The sequence below is a fragment of the Nematolebias whitei genome, chromosome 17, assembly GCF_014905685.2.
Source record: "Nematolebias whitei isolate Nwh7 chromosome 17, NemWhi1, whole genome shotgun sequence".
NCBI lineage: Eukaryota > Metazoa > Chordata > Actinopteri > Cyprinodontiformes > Rivulidae > Nematolebias > Nematolebias whitei.
The window spans coordinates 2,706,244-2,712,206 of NC_056514.1; the positions used below are offsets into that span (position 1 = coordinate 2,706,244).

At 43.5% G+C, this 5,963-nt stretch overlaps 1 protein-coding gene across 1 annotated transcript in view; it reads left to right on the forward strand.

The window, feature by feature from the left end:
* Positions 1 to 2,557: 2,557 nt before the first annotated feature.
* fasn (fatty acid synthase) overlaps positions 2,558 to 5,963 on the forward strand; it is an 82,819-nt gene continuing 79,413 nt past the window's right edge. Inside the window, exon 1 of the mRNA XM_037691551.1 lies at positions 2,558 to 2,821. The gene's annotated coding sequence lies outside the window, so the exon portion shown is untranslated. The remainder of the gene's footprint in view (positions 2,822 to 5,963) is intronic.

Sequence of the window (5,963 nt, forward strand, 5' to 3'; positions counted from 1 at the left end):
CTCGGCTGGAGAAGGCCTTGGAGTTATTAGGTGCGCCTGCAGGCTCCTCTCTCGGAGCACACAAAACACTCTCTGACCTCACACACCGCACACACATGATTCAGCATTAATTTAACATTAGTTAGTGATAAACATCCACAATCTTCACCTAAATTCCCCTGACAACATTCATGGGTTTTTATCCATTTCGCCTGAACACATCAAATCATCTTGAGATGCTGAAAAATCTGTTTAGTGCAGAGCAACTGTAACTTTAAGAAACCGAGACTGTAGAAAACCTTTCTGTAATATGTACTACAATAATATTTTTTATTAATACTTGTTATTCCTATCGTTGACTCATGCCTCCTCTGCTCATCCATCTCTTCTTCCATGATCTTCAACATGTTCTGGAGTCGTGGGGAACAGCAATTCAATTCAACTCAGTTTATTTATAAAGCACCAGATCACAACAAAGTTGTCTCAGGGACTTTACAGGAACATTCACATAAAAGCCAGTTAGTAAAGTTCTCTATCTGAAGAATCCAGCAGACAAGTTGAATCTTGGCTTCGTTGCAGTCTCCCATCCTGAGCAAGCACAGTGGAGACAGTGGAAAGGAAAACTCCTTTTAACAGGAAGAAACCTCCAGCAGAACCAGAAACCTCCAGCAGAACCAGAACCTTCCATCAGAACAGCAGTGTAGGCAGGGAGCTCCACACATTTTTCCACTGCCACCTCTTCTAGCTCTGTTTTATTATGGTACTCTGTTAATCTCCAGTGGGGAAATTAATCCTCAGCATTTTTGCAGAATGAGCACACACACACACACACACACACACACACACGCACACGTAAAGCAGAGGGCTGCAATCTAGGGTGCACGGGGAGCAGCTGTGTGTTGGGGGGGGGCTTTAAGGGCCTTTCTCATGGGCCCTGGGTGGGGCAAATGAGGATGGAGACAGATGTGGGTGTTTCACCTTTTCCACCCACATTTTGATGTTGTCGGTCCGGGGAGTTGACGGGTGACCCACTGATCACAGGCCCACCCTCTCTAGCCTCTGTGCCACCACTCCCCTTCTTCTGGAAGAACTCCAAGGTGTTCCCAGGCTAGCCTGGAGCTTCTCCGGTGTCTCCTCCCAGTTAGACATGCCCGGAGGACCGAGGCGTCCACGAGGCGTCCACGAGGCGTCCTTACCAGATGCCCGAACACCTCAACTGGTTCCTTTTGATGTGGAGGAGCAGCAGCTCTGCTCTGAGTCTCTCCCAGATAACTGAACTCCTCACTCCGTCTTTAAGGGAGACTCCAGCTATCCTGCAGAGAAAACTCACTTTGACCGTCTGTATCTGTAATCTTATTCTTTTGTTACTAACCAAGGTTTGTGACCATAGGTGAGGGTAAGAACTTGGACTGACTGGTAAACAGAGAGCTTGTCCATGCTCAGCTCTCTCTTCATCACAACCGACTGACACAGAGTCCTCAACACCGCCAGACCTGCACCGATCCCTCCCTGTGTCCAGCAGACACACAATGATCACGTGACGCTCAAACGACACGGTGTCATTCTGTATGTCACAGGATCATTAATGTTGTGTAAGTCATATGTGCCCAAAAAATCAGCTTTTTCAACATAGACACTTCATTCCTTCATGATTTTACCTGTTCAAAAAGAACATGAATGCACATGAATGAACATAAACATGTATGTTCAAAAGAACTATACTGTACATGGCAAAATACAAACGTCTGACAGCAGCAACAAAAGAAACTTCTCAATAAACATGTTATTTTTGTACTTATAAGCATCAAAACAAAATTAATTGCCACACGGTATAAAATTTAGTTTTATGAACAGAGAGACAAAAAAGCTGGCCATTCTTTAACTGTAAGTATTGAAATAACTTGTCCCAAATAATTTTAGCCAAAAGCACACATCTGTCTATCTACTATTGATTTTAACCGAGTTCACTGCGCTTTTATCTTTGTATTGCCTCAATACGGCGGTAAAGGCGTTCTGACAAAACCCATCTGAGATAATGAACTGTAGTAACCCAGGGATGTCACACGAGCGCTCCGGCTGACGTCATATTTGCGCCACGCCTTCTAATCGCCTTATCTCAGGATACTGTACACCTCTCTATTGTGATTGGCTGAAGCTTGAGAACTCTGCTCTCTGATTGGTTAGTGTACAAGTCAGTCACAATGCTTTACTGTTGACGTCATTGTGCGACAAAACTTGTATAGAAATTGAAATCATATTTAATTTATATATATATTTATCCACTTTCAAAATATGTTTACACATATATATATATATATATATATACAATAAATTTAAATATATTTATAATTTAGAAAATTGTCATATCAAGCCGTTAAAAGTGAGGCATTCGGGTAATTTTATTAAGGTAAGTGACGATATTAAATGTTAGTTTCCAAAATGTGCGCGTTTATGAATTCAAATCCTAATTTTTAATCAGTTTCTCGTCAGACGTGTCGTACATAAAGTTGTTTGTCGTCGTTAGGATGAGCAGAAACTGTCGGACCCAGGAAGGACCAGAAGAACGGGTTTGAACCCGAGTGAACTGGTACTTTTCCTCCTCTCTCTCTTTGTCTCCGAGGGCGTCTGACGAATGACTCCATCAGTGGCTGGGCCCGGGAGCCGAACCTCTCCTCCCATTGGACCGAGCTGAGAAGAGGCTGTCAGCCCATGTGGCGTGGCCAGGCACAGCTCGACATATTTAAATTCATTCGGAAAAAAAGTGAAGCAAGCGCAGAGGAACTAGCCGGCGGTGAGAAGCACAAGAAGCGGAGAGGGCTGCTGAAATTAAAGAACGTCACAGGTAAGGTCGGCTCAGGTGTGTCTGCACAAACCGCTTCATGTGTGCCAAGCATGAGGCGGTGTCGATCTACTGCACATCATTTACTAAAGTCTTACATGCACACAATGTACATCATATTATCATAGTCGTTATCAATTGTTCTGTTCGTGAATGTAATTTTGGGAGAAGATTGAAGCTGGTCCGCTTCTAAACTCAAATAAAAACTGTAAATTAAGTAAATTAAGGTCCACTGCTCAGAATTTCACTAATCTTTGCTGATTTGGTCACATTTTGAAAATATCCCTCAGTAGTTGTTGTGAACAGCTACCACCACATCAACTTTAAACTTTAAATGTGCAAGTTCGACAGAGTTCTAGCCATTCACATTGATTGGCTGTGGCAGCCATCTTGAATGGTCTCCTGAAGCTAATGGCTTGTAGATGTACCTCCAGGGATTACTTCAGACAAGTGTCAATCAAATCTGGCCTGTGATTCATGAGAAATTTTGCCAACAGCCAAATATGGTTGACAGCATTAATGCTAAAGTTTTTAGTGCTTGCCACGTGTCTGTTTCGTGAATGAGTCTCAGCTACTACCACTTCAGAGTTTAGTTTCCTGGAGTTATTTGTGTATTTTCTAAAGTCAGTTTGCTGTGGTGGCCATCTTGAATTGGGTCATGTCCACAGTTGTTACGTTGTTTTCTGAAAGTTCGTCCAGTGGTTCATGAGGTATTTTGCTAACAGACAGACAGCCTTGATACTAAAGATCATGTGAAAGCTGTTAGCAGTCAGAATATGTGCTGGGGGTCAGTCTCAGCTACTACCACACCTAACTTTAGCTCGATATCCATAGTGTGTGTTAAGGTCAGTTGGCTGTGGCAGCCATCTTGAATGTGGTTGACATTAACCAGTTGTAAACGCACTTCCATTGATTGTTTTCTGCAAGTTTGGTTAAAATTCAAACACCGAGATGTTTTGGTAACAAACATGCACAAACATTTTTGCTCCCCTCTGGCTGTCGCTGACGGCCCGTGCTGAGTCAGTGCTGCTCGTAATGACTCAGTACTTTCTTTATGTTTGATCCAGTTGTCCCAGTTAAGCAGGTGGTAGCTGCATCTTGTTTCGGATGAGGCTTCACTGGTTGTTAATCTTATGTTCTGGTTTAAGATGGTTTAATGCAAGATGATTTTCATCAACTAAACAAGTTTAAGAGTGTTCGTACTGATCACTGTCTTCACGTATGCTGATGACATCCTGTAGTTTCTTTACAGTGCTGGTCTCCAGCTGGAGTTGGTGCCACTTTTAGACTTCAGTTTAACTCTGATGGAGGAGCAGCTTAAACTTTTTCCATCGTTTTTTATTTGAAGGAATCTTTTTTTTTACAGCCCAGTAAGTTGGGACATTGTTTTTTTTCTTCTTCTTCTTTCTGCTGCTCCCTTCTTCAGGGGTCGCCACAGCGAACTATCTCACATGAAGACTTGACAATTAGTTTTACGCCGGATGTCCTTCCTGACACAACCACAGACCACCGAGCTACCACAGCTGGAGCAGAGAGCTGCTATCTAGAGTGCCCGGGGGAGCAGATAGTGGTGGTTGAGGGCATTGCTCAAGGGCACAGAGTGGAGCAAATTATGGTGGAGAGGGTGTGGGTGCTTTACCTTTCCCACTCACATTTTTTGATGTCAGTCTGGGGAGTTGAACCGGTGACCTTCCAATCACAGGCCTTCCAATGGGCGGCTGTGGCTGAGTGGTTAGAGCAATCGTCCTCCAATGCAAGAGTTGGGGGTTCAAATCCACCAGCAGTCACATGTCGAAGTGTCCCTGGGCAAGACACTGAACCCCTCGTTGCCTCTGATGTGTGTCCCATCAGTGTCTGAATGTGACAAAGCTCTGATTAGTCTCTTTAGAATGATTTGTTCAATTATCTTTGTAGAGATCTAGTATAGAGCTGTATGAATGGGTGAATGAGGCACAGATTGTTGTAAAGAGCTTTGAGTATCTCGATAAGACAGAAAGGCGCTGTATAAGTACAGTCCATTTACCATTTACCATTTACAGGCCCACCTTCTCTAACCTCTGCGCCACCACTCCCCCAAAAGTGGGATATTGTGTAAATAAAAACCCATGAATAAATTTTAATAATCCAATTTGTTCACAGGAACATAGTAAACAAATTAAATATCTACCTTTTTTTTTGTTAAAAATAAATAAAATAAAACTTTCATGGCAGCGACACGTAATAAAAATGGAGCAGGGGCTACAAAGAGACTGTAAAAGTGAGTGGTGCAGCTAATTAGGTTAACTGGTGAAAAGAACTGGGCGTAAAAAGAGCTTTCAGAGAGGCTGAATCTCTTCCACGTGAAGATGAGCAGACGCTCGGTCTGCAGTGTCTAAAGTGATACAAAAACTAAAAACAAACCATCAACTGCAGTAAAATACAAATGAAAATGTTTTAAGAATCTGGTACAACGTCTGTGTGAAAAGGACAAGAACGATGTGGACGGTGGAACCCAGTTCTGGGGTCATATGAATCAAAACTTCAAACTCTGTTTGGAAACCGTGATGCTACATCCTCTGGAGTAAAGAGGAGGATGAGCCTGCCTCGCTGATGGTATGGGAGTGCATCAGCGCCGGTAGCATGGGCAAAAAATACAGGTTTTAGAACGTGTGCGCTCATTTAGAGAACTTCTTTCAGGGAAGACTGAATCCCTGCACCCAGAAGGCTGTAAGGAAAATAAAAAGTTACATCAAAAATGTTCTCTGAACCTGTGATGTCCTAAACTAGGCTTTTGTCAAGTCAGCAACTCTGAGGAAATGTAGAAACCGTGCCACAGAACAGAGCGGGGAGAACAAACAAAACATTGTCATTCCACCAGAACCTGAAAGACTCGGAAGGGTTTTCTCCAAACACAACATGTGGTACAACATGTGGTACATTTGAAATCTGACAGGACCCTCAGACAAAGAACCCCCAAACCCAGACTGAGCTGTGTGGTGTCTACAGGTCAGAGGAAGGTTCAGACCTCCATGTTGGAGAAACCAAACAACCTCCAAACAGATGCGTGGCTCCCCACCGGAGAGCAGCTCTTCAGGACAAGACTCAGAGGTCCACCTACACCTCCAGGACCAGGGACACTCTGCTGAGGACAAGACTCAGAGGTCCA